Below are 12,590 nucleotides of genomic sequence, written 5' to 3' on the forward strand. Positions count from 1 at the left end.
CTTCCATATTCTCATTTGTTGTTCCTGCATTTCTGATTACAATTTTTTCAAATTCTTTACTCACTCCTGTTATTATTTCCTTAGCTAATATTTGGATATTGAACTCGTTGTTTTGTTCTTCACCCTCTGGAGGACTTTTAGCTGGACTCTTGTCCTGGCTCGAGTCTCCAATATTTTTTTTTGTTGTTTTAACCATTTTATATAAGTTAACAGTTTTTTCAATCCCTGAGTTGGAGCTCAGTGGTGTAAAAGCCTCTTTTTTTTTCTTCCCTGTAGGCTATGGGAGCCTGAGGGCTTTTAAACTATCAATAGGCTTCTTAGCTTAATCACTGACTCCTGACCAAGAGATAAAGCAGGGTGTGGCAGAGATAATCCAGTGGTTATGCAAAGAGACTTTCACAGCCCCTCAGCTATGCCACTGAGGTATAGGTCTTCTCCTGAGTTTCCCGGTTAGATCTCTGTACCCTGGTGTACCCTGGTGTCTCTCCCTGTTGCTGCTCCAGATTCTGAGGGTAGTAGCAATGGAGACTCAGAGTTGCACTTGGTGAGTCTCTGGGGAGTCCTTTCCTCCCTTCAGCTGTCCTCTTGTTGTGGAGCAGACTGGAGGTGGTGTCTCCACTGACAAACTGTTGAACTGTTAGCAGTCACTTAGTCTCTCCTTAGGCCCCTGTCTCCTCTCTGTCACCAGCCACGCGTGTTTGTACTCACTGGTGATTTACTGGGTTTCTGTGGTCATTCTAGTCCTGTCTTGTTTCTGTACGGGTGGTCTCCTTTGGTATTCCTAGTTGATCCGGGAGAGGAGAGGAGAGCGCCCTTGAAGTTATTATTGTTGTTGTTATTGATGTCGTCGTTGTTGGACAGGACAGAGAGAAATGGAGAGAGAGGGGAAGACAGAGAGGAGGAGAGAAAGAGACACCTGCAGACCTGCTTCACCCACCGCCTGTGAAGCGACTCCCCTGTAGGTGGGGAGCCAGGGTCTTGAACCGGGATCCTTATGCTGGTCCTTGGGCTTTGCACCACGTGCGCTTAACCCGCCATGCTACCACTGACTCCCGCCCTTGTTATTTTTTATTGTTGTAGTTATTTTTGTTGTTGTTATTGATGTCATCCTTAGGCCAGAGAGAAATGGAGAGAGGAGGGGAAGACAGAGGGGTAGAGAAAGGTAGACACCTGCAGATCTGCTTCACTGCCTGTAAAGCGACTCCTCCGTAAGTGGGGAGCCAGTGGCTCAAACTGGGATCCCTAGGTTCGTCCTTATGCTTGGCACTTCCTGCACTTAACCACCAGCGCTTAACCAGCTGCGCTACCACCTGACTCCCTACACTCCATCTTTTGATGGAGTCTGCAGTTTCACAGAGAGTTGCTTCAGTCTTTCTGAGCCACGTGCAGCTTGGCGATACGAGAATCCGGCATGAAGCCCAGCCAGTCTATCTTGGCGTTACTCTCGATCGCACTCTGTCATTTCACAAACATCTCATAAAAACTGCAGCAAAGGTGGGCGCGAGGAATAACATCATTGCAAGACTGGCCAGCTCCTCATGGCTTCCACACTACGATCATCCTCTCTGGCATTATGCTATTCCACTGCAGAATACTGTGCCCCAGTATGGTTCCGTAGCCCCCATGTCCACTTGGTCGATTCCAAATTATATTCCTCCATTGGGATTGTTTCTGGAACCATCCGTTCCACCCCGGTTCCATGGCTGCCAGTTCTTAGCAACATCGCCCCGCCAGATATTCGTCGGGATGCGGCATCATTTAAGTTCATTTCCCACGTCTACGCTCTACTGGACCTGCCAATATACGCGGATATCTTCGCCCACCCTGTTCAACGCTTGACGTCTCGTCACCCAATCTGGTCCCCTACGCCTACACTGAACTTCTCTGTTCCAGTCTCTTGGAAACAGAGCTGGCAGTCAGCTGAGGCAAAGAACAAACACCTCATCACAGACCCCTGCAAGCGTCAACCCGGCTTTGACCTAACACGTTATGATTGGGCTCTCCTCAATCGCTATCGAACAGGCCATGGCCAGTGCGCCGCCATGTTCCACTGCTGGGGAGCCAGAGATGACCCGAACTGCCCCTGCGGCTACAGACAGACTATGACCCACATAGTCAACGACTGCCACCTCTCCAGATTCAAAGGAGGTCTCGAAACTTTACATCAGGCTCAACCTGATGCTGTTGACTGGCTACGGAAGAAGGGCAAATGCTAGAAGAAGAAGCCATTCCTCTCCCTTATCTTTGAATTGAAAGAGTTTGCTGGCCTTATCTTCTAGATTAGAGATTATTTCTTCTGGATGTGTGGATCTATTTCTTAAGCCTTCTACCTGGGCATGGATTGCTTCCTCTTCCACCAGCATTTTCTTTCTTTGGTGGAAGCTTAGAATAGGTTTACATATCTAGTAATTTAGACCAGTGTTTCTCAAACTGGAAAACATAAGAATTGGTTTTAGGAACCATAATGCTACAGTTCTGCTTATTGCTATGTAACAAATTTTACCTAAAACAACATTTTGCATTATCTTCTCAGTGTTTATGGGCTAGGAATTCAGGGGTTCCTTAATGAAGGAATCTGGATATGGTTCTTACATTGTTGCAGTCCAAGGTGACTCCTACCACAGGCAAGTTGGTGCTGGTTTCTGCCATGAAACTCTGTTCCTTGTCACATGAACCTCTCTTCAGGTCATCTAGAACTTTCTCACAACATAGCACCTATTTCCCTTTAGAATATGGAATATAAGAAAGTATAAGGTAGAGGGGCCAGTTGGTGGTGCACCTGGTTGAGCACACATTTTACAGTGCTCAAGAACCCAGGTCCTATGAGCCTATGGTCCCCACCTGCAGGGGGGAAAACTCCACAAGTGTGAAGCAGGGCTGCAGGTGTCTCTGTCTCTCTCCTTCTCTATCACCCCCTTCCTTCTCAATTTCTGACTGTCTCTATCCAGCAAATAAATAAAGATAAAAAAATAATAGGAAAAATGAAAATATAAGGCAGTAATGGCAATGCTTGGAGTGATAATGCTAAAATATACTTAGCATGAAGTTTACCACTTTAGCTGTTTTAAAGTATACAGTTCAGTGGCATTACATATACTGATTGTTGCACAAACATAACCACCATAAGGAATATTTCAACTCTCCCTAAAATGAAATTCTGCATCTACTAAAATAATGTGAAATTCTTCATCCTCTTACTTAAAAAAATATTTTCTTTTATTTACTATTGGGTAGAGATAGACAAATTGACAGGCAAGAGGAATTCAGAGAGGGAGAGAGACAGAGAGACACCTGCCACCTTGCATCACCACTTGCAAAACTTTGCCCTTGCAGATGTGGACCAGGGACTTGAACCTGGGTCCTTGCCCACTGTAATGCGTGCACTTAACCAGGTGCGTCACCACCTGTCCCCCATCCTCTCACTTTCTAATTACCACAATTCTACTTTGTTTTCTATCCATTTCCTCCCCCACCCCCCTTTTTACCAGAACACTGATAAGTTCTGATTTATGGTGGTGCCAGGGATTGATCCAGGGACCACAGAGACTCAAGCATGAGAGTCTGTTTGTATAACCATTATGCTATCTCCCACAACCCAGTTTTGCTTTTCAACCCTGTGAATTTGTCTACTCTTAAGTTCTTCATATGAGTGAAATAATATAGATTTTTTTTTTAAACTTACTTTCAGGGTTCAAGTATGCATTGGTGCGTAGAATTAAAAAATTTCTAGTGACTTGCTTAGCTCTGAGTTTTGAGGATGTTGGGCCTCAGGAGCAAAGATCTAATGCATTAACCCTTCAACTCAATATCTATATATCTATATATATATATATATATATATATATATATATATATATATATGTTGTAAGTTAGGAAAAAAAGCATAATCTGGGCTTATATGATGCTGGTCTGGCTCTTTTTCTTTTTTTTTTTATATTTTATTTATTTATGTATTCTCTTTTGTTGCCCTTGTTTTATTGTTGTAGTTATTATTGTTGTTGTTATTGATGTTGTTGTTGGATAGGATAGGAAAAATGGAGAGAGGAGGGGAAGACAGAGTGGGGGAGAGAAAGACAGACACCTGCAGACCTGCTTCACCGCCTGTGAAGCGATTCCCCTGAAGGTGGGGAGTCGGGGTCTCGAACCGGGATCCTTAGACCAGTCCTTGTGCTTTGCGCCACATGCGCTTAACCCGCTGCGCTACCACCTGACTCCCTGGCTGGGTAATTCTAATACTTCAGAAATCAATAGTGTTATTGTTCTCTTTGCTTATAGAGGAGAGTGGGGATTCCCCTAGATCTCAGCACACTTTTCTTTTTTTAAAATAATTTATTTATTCATGAGAAAGATAGGAGGAGAGAAAGAACCAGCCATCACTCTGGTACATGTGCTGCCTGGGATCGAACTCAAGACCTCACGCTGGAGAGTTTAGTGCCTTGGCCACTGCGCCACCTCCTGGACCACTTAGCACACTTTTCTTTTGGTCTTTGTCACCTGATGGGCATTGATGTTTGTTTACCTATTTTCCATCTTTATGACCTAGCAGTTAGTTTTAAGCAGTTTGTTTTAACAAACATTGGAATGTTCGTTGAATAATGAGATCAATAGGACATAGTTCCCTCTATGTAAAGTGCTTAGTAGTCTAATGTTTCATATTTGCCATTTTTCAAATTCTACTTGTAATTGAAGTTTGAAGTGTTTTTATTGTATCTTGGGCTCTTCCTTAAAAGGAAAATTATTGATTTTGCGGATTAAATCGTTATCTATTGATCATTTTAAGCTCTTACTAGTTTAGGCATAAAAGCTCTATAAATGATAGAAAACTTGACCAGATCAGTAACAACCGAAGTAATTAAAAAAAAAAAAGTTTGGTCCGGGAGGTGGCGCAGTGGATAGGGCATTGGACTCTCAGTCATGATGTCCTGAGTTTGATCCCCAGCAGCACATGTACTAGAGTGATGTCTGGTTCTTTCTCTCTCTCCTCTGATCGTTCTCATTCGTAAATAAATATTAAAAAAAAAGTAGATTAAAGAGCTATATTGGGTGCTGGAGAGATGCCTCAGTGGTAGATCAAACACCCAGAATGTGTGGAGCCTTGGGTTCAGACCCTGGCACTACATAAAATGACAGATCAGTGCTTTGGAATGTGTCCCCCACAAGTCAAAAAAAGAGTCAAGTCTCATGAATCATCAAATAGATAATTTCACAGAAAATGAATTAGGGGCCATGGCATACCTGGTTGAGAGCACATATTACTGTGTGTGAGGACCCAGGTTCAAGCTCCTGGTCCCCACCTGCAGGGGGAAAGCTTCACAAGTGGTAAAGCAGTGTTGCAGGTCTCTCTCCCTCAGTACCCCCCTCCCTATTCATTTCTCTCTGTCCTATCAAAATAAATAAAATTATACTAAAAAAGTGTTTTAAAATGAATTAAAGATCACTTTTAGTCCTTTCTGTGGTTATGTTAAATTAATACTGAAACATGGCAGTTATAAGGAAACAGGGACAAATCCTACTTACTGAATAGATTAGGGGTTGGGGGAGAGTGGACAGTGGTACACTTGGTTAAGTGCACATATTACCAAGCACATGGACCTGGATTTGAGCCCCTCACTCTCCACCTGCAAGGGAGGCAGCTTCATGATTGATGAGGTAGGTCTGCAGGTGTCTTATTTTTTTTCTCCCTCTTTGTCCTATCTAATAAAAAAGGAAGAAAGAAAGAAAGAAAGAAAGAAAGAAAGAAAGAAAGAAAGAAAGAAAGAAAGAAAAAAGAGAAGAAAATGGCAGCTGGGAGCAGTGGATTCATAGTGTAGGCACTGAGCCTCAGCCATAACATTGGTGGAAAGAAAAAAAAAGATTAGGGGTCACCTTGGAGGTGAAAAAACCCTGGACTTGCAAACACATCCTCAGTTTGATGCTCAGCATAGCATGAGTTAAGTTGATGTTCTGGTGTGTGTTTGTTTTATTTATTTATTTGAGAATGACAAATGAAGGGAGCAAAGGAGAAACCAGAGCATCACTTAGTTTGGCATTTAGGGATGTGTGGGGTCCCTAGGGCCTCAGGCTTTGAAGTTCCATTCTCTAACATCTCCTTAACCCCACATCTGTCCCTCCTTAGATGCAGACAGACAGACAGACAGAGCACACACAAGAAAGAGACCACAGCACCAAAGATTCCTTCAGTGCGTGGTGGTTGGGCTTGAACCTTGGTCACACACATGGCAAAGCAGCACACTGTCCTATTGAGCCTTCCCCCCCCCCCCCTTCCAGAGCACTGCTTGGCTCTTGTTTATGGTGGTAGTGGGGAGAATTGAACCTGGGAATTTGGAGCCTCAAGCATGAGAGTCTCATTGTATAACTATTATGCAATTGCCATTTCCATTCCCCCTCAACACACCAAGTGAGCAATTTTGCCAGCCTTCCCCACATCTCTTTTGATAACCTTGTTGCATCATTTCCAGCTTCCTCTTGTTAAATGTTTAGGTTAAGTCAGGAAAAAAAGCTATTAATGTAGGTAAAGTGCTGTTGATTATTATTATCAGTGTGCTTTCACCCCCCCGCCCCCTGTGGTAATATGTGAGCTTAACCAGGTGCACCTCTATCCAGCCCCCCTTACACTTGTTTTATTATTAAAAAAAAAAACTTAAAACAATTTTTTAATATTTATTTATTCCCTTTTGTTGCCCTTATTGTTTTTTATAGTTGTAGTTATTGTTGTTAATGTCGTTGTTTTTGGATAGGACAGAGAGAAATGGAGAGAGGAGGGGAGGACAGAAAGGATGAGAGAAAGATAGACACCTGCAGACCTGCTTCACCGCCTGTGAAGCAACTCCCCTGCAGGTGGGGAGCCCGGGCTTGAACCGGGATCCTTATGCTGGTCCTTGCGCTTTGCACCATGTGCACTTAACCCACTGCACTACCGCCCGACTCCCCCCCCAAAAAAAAACATTTTTTTTTTAAATTTTATAATTTATTTCTTTATTGGGGAATTAATGCTTTACATTCAACAGTAAATACAATAGTTTGTACATGCATAACATTCCCCAGATTCCCATTTAACAATACAACCCCCACTATTTTATTCATCATTTTTCATGGACCTGTATTCTCCCCACCCACCCACCCACCCACCCCAGAGTCTTTTACTTTGGTGTAATACTCCAATTCCATTTCAGGTTCGACTTGTAAAAAAAAATTTTTTTAAATGATCCTTATTGGATAGACAGCCAGAAATTGAGAGGAACGGGGAGATAGGGAGAGAGACACCTGGTAGCCCTGCTTCACCACTCATGAAGCTTTCCCTTTGCAGGTGGGCACTGGGGGCTTAAATCCAGGACCTTGAGCACTTTAAAATGTGTGCTCAACCACATGTGTGCCACCATCCAGCCCCCTTACACTTGTTTTAAAGTTTAATTATTTCATGTGTCCTTAAGGACTGGGGTCAGAACACATATGTTTTCCATCTCTTTCATGACCTGGAATTAATGGCTTTGTGAATTGACGGTGAACCGTCCCCAGACAGCAGCCAGTTGTGATTTATTAGGTCTTACTGGCTTGATCAAAATGTCTTCACTGCATCCTTCTTTTAAAAATGCAGTTGGGTTTCTTTATCCTCCATGACATACATTCTTTTTTTTTTTTTTTTTTTTTTAACCAGAACACTGTTCAGTTCTGGTGTATGGTGGTGCGGGACATTGGAGTCTCAGGCATGAGAGTCTGTTTGCACAACCATTATGCTATCTACCTTCCGTCCCATGACATACATTCTTATCATACTTTAGAGAAGTGTAAGAACAACCACTTTCTCCTTTTTCATCCTTATTGATCCATTGGTTATTGTTAAACTTCCTGGAGAGGTTTGTATAGGTCTGCAGACAGTAGTGCCTGTGCCCTCCAAATTTTTACACAAGGAAGAAGTTTTAGGCTAACCAAAGGCCCAGAAGCTTTTCATATCCAGAATGTGTGCAGTATAATTGGTAACCTAAGAATTTGAAATTGATTTTGTGGATCCAGGTAGCAGACTTTTAGAAGGGACTTACCAATGCAAACTCAAAGGAACTTATTGTTTGTCCTGAGGTTGCCATCTTTTGAATTTTAGCTAATAAGGATATTAAAAATGTGCATATAATTATATAATTTTTATAGTTAATAGATGCTCATGGTACAACATTCAAAACATACAAAAGGATATATATTGAGTAAAACAAGTTTCATACTTCCTCTCCAGTTCCTTAACTATCCAGTTCCCCTCCCAAGAGGCAAACCGGGTTGCTTGATCATCCTTCCAGAGATAGCCCACGCATTTAAAAACAGGTACGATGTATTGGCTCTACTCCCCCCCCAAATAAATGGTAGCACATTCAGTACTTTTTTATCTTGAGTTTTTTTTTTTTTTTTTTTTGTTTTGTTTTGTTTTCTTTTCATACAGATATTTAAAAATCTATATATATTGAATTGCCTCATTCTTTTAGTGGCTGCATAATATTAGTAAGGGTATTGAAATAATTCCATTGTTTTAAATTAAAAAGAATATTTAAGCACCAGAACATTAAAGGAATATGATTGTAGTATAAACCTAAGTTCTACTAATTATATAAATTTAGTTCTGTAAAATAGTAATTTTGTACAAAGACCATGTTAGAAAACTATTGCTAGGGATAGCAAATGTTTAATGAGTTTTGAATAGGAATATGTTAGATGATTGACTGACTTGTTATTTTGCAGAAACTGAATAGTCTGGTAGGCTGGTTAAAGATAGAGAAGAGGGGAGTCGGGCTGTAGCGCAGCGGGTTAAGCGCAGGTGGCGCAAAGTACAAGGACCGGCATAAGGATCCCGGTTCGAACCCCGGCTCCCCACCTGCAGGGGAGTCGCTTCACAAGTGGTGAAGCAGGTCTGCAGGTGTCTATCTTTCTCTCCCCTCTCTGTCTTCCCCTCCTCTCTCCATTTCTCTCTGTCCTATCCAACAACAACAACAATAATAACTACAACAATAAAACAACAAGGGCAACAAAAGGGAATAAATAAATATAAAAAAAATTTACAAAACAAAACAAAAAAAAGATAGAGAAGAGGCTTACAGTTGAAGTACTCGAATCTTCCTCATTTGTAAAAAGGAATAGTTTTAGGGAATCCTTTTCAAATTAATTAGTTATTATTTTTTTATTGTCACCAGGGTTATCACTGGGGTAGGGGGGCTGTTTGGTGTCCTGTATCATTAACCCACTACTTCTAGTGATCAGTTTTCTTTCTTTTTTTTTTTTTTCCCTGTTATTTGATAGGACAGAAATAAATTGAGATGGGAGGAGGAGATAGGGAGTAAGAATGATAGACGCCTGCAGACCTGCTTCACTGCTAGTGAAGCTTCCCTCTTTGCAGGTGAGAAGTGGATCTTTACACATGCTGATATGGGCTCTTAACTAGATGCACCACTACCCAGACCCCTCCATTTTAAAATTTAAACATTAACATGTGGTTTGTTTTTACTATGTATCTTTTTGAATATGCCTATATAAACATGTTTAAATAAGTCTTCTCTTTCATTATTTATGTATGTGAGAGGGAATGAGATAGACCAGGATACTCCTCAGCTCTGGCATATGGTAGTGCTTGGGATCAAATCTAGGACCTAATACTAAATACATCACTCTACCACTGAGGTATATCACCCCAGTATGTATGTATGTATGTATGTATGTATGTATGTATGTATGTATGTATGTATGTATTTTTATTATTTTTTTAGATAGATAGCTCACCAGATAGGGAACGTACATTGCCATGTGTGCAGCCCAGGTTTGAGTCCTAGTTTCTTTTTAAAGATTTTATTAATTTATTCATGAGAAATGATAGGAGAGAGAGAAAGAACCAGACATCACTCTGGTATATGTGCTGCTGGGGATTGAACTTGGGACCTCATGTTTGAGAGTCCAAAGCCTTATCCACTGCGCCACCTCCTGTACCACTCGCCCCAGTATTTATAACTGGTCTATGTCAATTGGATTTGAGTAGGGAGGCTATTTTCAGGATTATTCTGTTATTTATTTATTTTGTGCAAAAAATAATGTGTATATATTAACATTACAGATTTTGAAAAGCATGCCCTACTAGTTCTATGTGAAAAATATCAGCTGATGAAATGATAGGGGCCTGAACTTGGAGAGTGGCTGAAGGTGGAATAGATAGCTGGAATCTGAGAACCTTGGGATAAAGGCATTGACAGTACATGAGACATTAACAACTGTCATTAGAGGATACAAGTATAGTATTGAAAAGGACACAGCAGGGGCCTGGGAGGTGGCACAATGCATAAAGTGTTAGACTCAGATGTGAGGTCCTGAGATCAACCCCTGGTATCCCATGTGCTAGTGCAGTTAGTGTTCTCTCCCTCTCCCCCTCTCCTCCCTCTATCCTCTCCTCTCTCCCCTGTCTCCTCTCCCCTCTCTCTCCCTTCCTTTATGAATAAATTAAAAAAGAATAAGAAAAGGACACAGCATATACATTTCATTTAGGCAGCACATATTTATTAGAACATCACTTTCTGGAGGCTTGGGAGGTGACTGTGGATAAGGCTTTGGACTCTAAAGTATTAAGTTTCAAGTTCAGTTCCTGGCATCACATATGCCAGTATGACGCTCCGGTTCTCTCTGTCTCTCCCTCTTCTTCTCCATCCCCATCCTTCATTAGTAAATGAATGAGTGAATAATTCATTTTTTAAAAAATTATTTATTCCCTTTTGCTACCCTTCTTTTTTTAAAAAAAATTTATTTATTTAATATTTATTTATTCCCTTTTGTTGCCCTAGTTGTTTTATTGTTGTAGTTATTATTGTTGTCATCATTGTTGGATAGGACAGAGAGAAATGGAGAGAGGAGGGGAAGACAGAGAGAGGGAGAGAAAGATAGACACCTGCAGACCTGCTTCACCGCCTGTGAAGCGATGCCCCTGTAGGGTGGGGAGCCAAGGGCTTGAACCGGGATCCTTAGCCGGTCCTTGCGCTTTGTACCACGTGCACTTAACCCGCTGTGCTCCCTGCTACCCTTCTTTTAAATCTTTTTTAATGACATCCCCATTCTTCTTGACCTTCAGTAAGCTGGTAACTGGCATTTAGATGCTTGTTACTGTACATCAACATCATCTGGAGCTTGATAAAAGATCTGAGTCTCTCACTTTACCTACTAAATTAGAGCTGCATTTTAATACTATTCCCTGATGAAATGCACTGTGTGTAAGTTTGAGAGACCCTGTAATGGAGCACTGGCTCTGGCCATTAGTTCCTTTAAACCTATAGTTCTTGATAGTGGATAACAGTTATAATGGAGTCAGGGAATTGTAGTGGTTGTTTTCCTTACTGTTAGTCTAGAAGGATAGTGGGGTGACCTGTTACTTTTTTTGTGTGTACCCTTCTAAATATTTTATGCATATATAAGCACGTTTCTTATATCTTGTAAGATTAACTTATATATCTGAAACTTTTTGTTTTCACTTAATAGTGTATCTTGGGAGAACTTGTCGTGTAGAATCATCTTTTTTCACAACTGCATGGTATTCTACTGTATGACTTACAAAATTCTTATAACTGAGATTGTCTTAGGTAGTTTGGATTGCATGTTCATTCTAATTTATTGACCCATGTAAAATGTGTTTTAGTTGTTATATGTTTGTTTCTTGCCTTCTTAGATCTTATGTGTGTCATTTTGTCTTATTTTCACAATGACCTAATATGCTAAGTAACCTTGTTCCACTTCACATTAAAGATTCAAGTTCTGGGGGCCAGGTGGTGGCTCACCTGGTTAAGTGCACATATTACAGTGCACACGGACCTGGGTTCAAGCCCCTGATCCCCACCTGCAGGGGAAAAGCTTCACAAGTGGTGAAGCAGGTCTGCAGGTTTCTCTCTCTCTCTAAATAAGTAAATAAATAAAAAAAATACTTTTAAAAAGAATTCAAGTTCTGTGGTCCGGCAGGTGGTAAAGTGGATAAAGCATTCGACTCTTAAGCATTAGGTCATGAGTTCAGTCCCCAGCAGCACATGTACCAGAGTGATGTCTGGCTCTTTCTCTCTCATCCTATGTTTCTCATTAATAAATAAATAAATAAATAAATAAACATATATATATATATATATATATATATATATATATATTAAAAGAGGGAGTCGGGTGGTGGTGCAGCGGGTTAAGCGCACGTGGTGCAAAGTGCGCACGTGGTACAAAGTGCAAGGACCGGCAGAAGGATCCTGGTTCGAGCCCCTGGCTCCCCACCTGCAGGGGAGTCGCTTCACAAGTGGTGAAGCAGGTCTGCAATGTATCTTTCTTTCTCTCCCCCTCTCTTGTCTTCCCCTCCTCTCTCCATTTCTCTCTGTCCTATCTAACAACAACGACATCAATAATCACAACAATGTTAAACAATAAGGGCAGCAAAAGGGAAAAATAAAAAAAAAAAAAAGAATTCAAGTTCTGTAAGGTTGGCATAATAGTTTATAAATTAAGAAATACTTAGATTGGGTTTGAATCCTGAATTTAAAAAAATATTTATTTATTGCGCTTGTTTTATTGTTGTAGCTATTATTGTTGTTGTTATTGATGTCATCATT

At 41.0% G+C, this 12,590-nt stretch overlaps 1 protein-coding gene across 3 annotated transcripts in view; it reads left to right on the forward strand.

Annotated features, from left to right (window-relative positions):
- The window catches only part of PHF20 (PHD finger protein 20), a 121,369-nt gene that overhangs the window by 30,188 nt on the left and 78,591 nt on the right, over positions 1–12,590 (forward strand). The window lies entirely within an intron of this gene.

This window comes from Erinaceus europaeus, chromosome 1 (genome assembly GCF_950295315.1).
Source record: "Erinaceus europaeus chromosome 1, mEriEur2.1, whole genome shotgun sequence".
NCBI lineage: Eukaryota > Metazoa > Chordata > Mammalia > Eulipotyphla > Erinaceidae > Erinaceus > Erinaceus europaeus.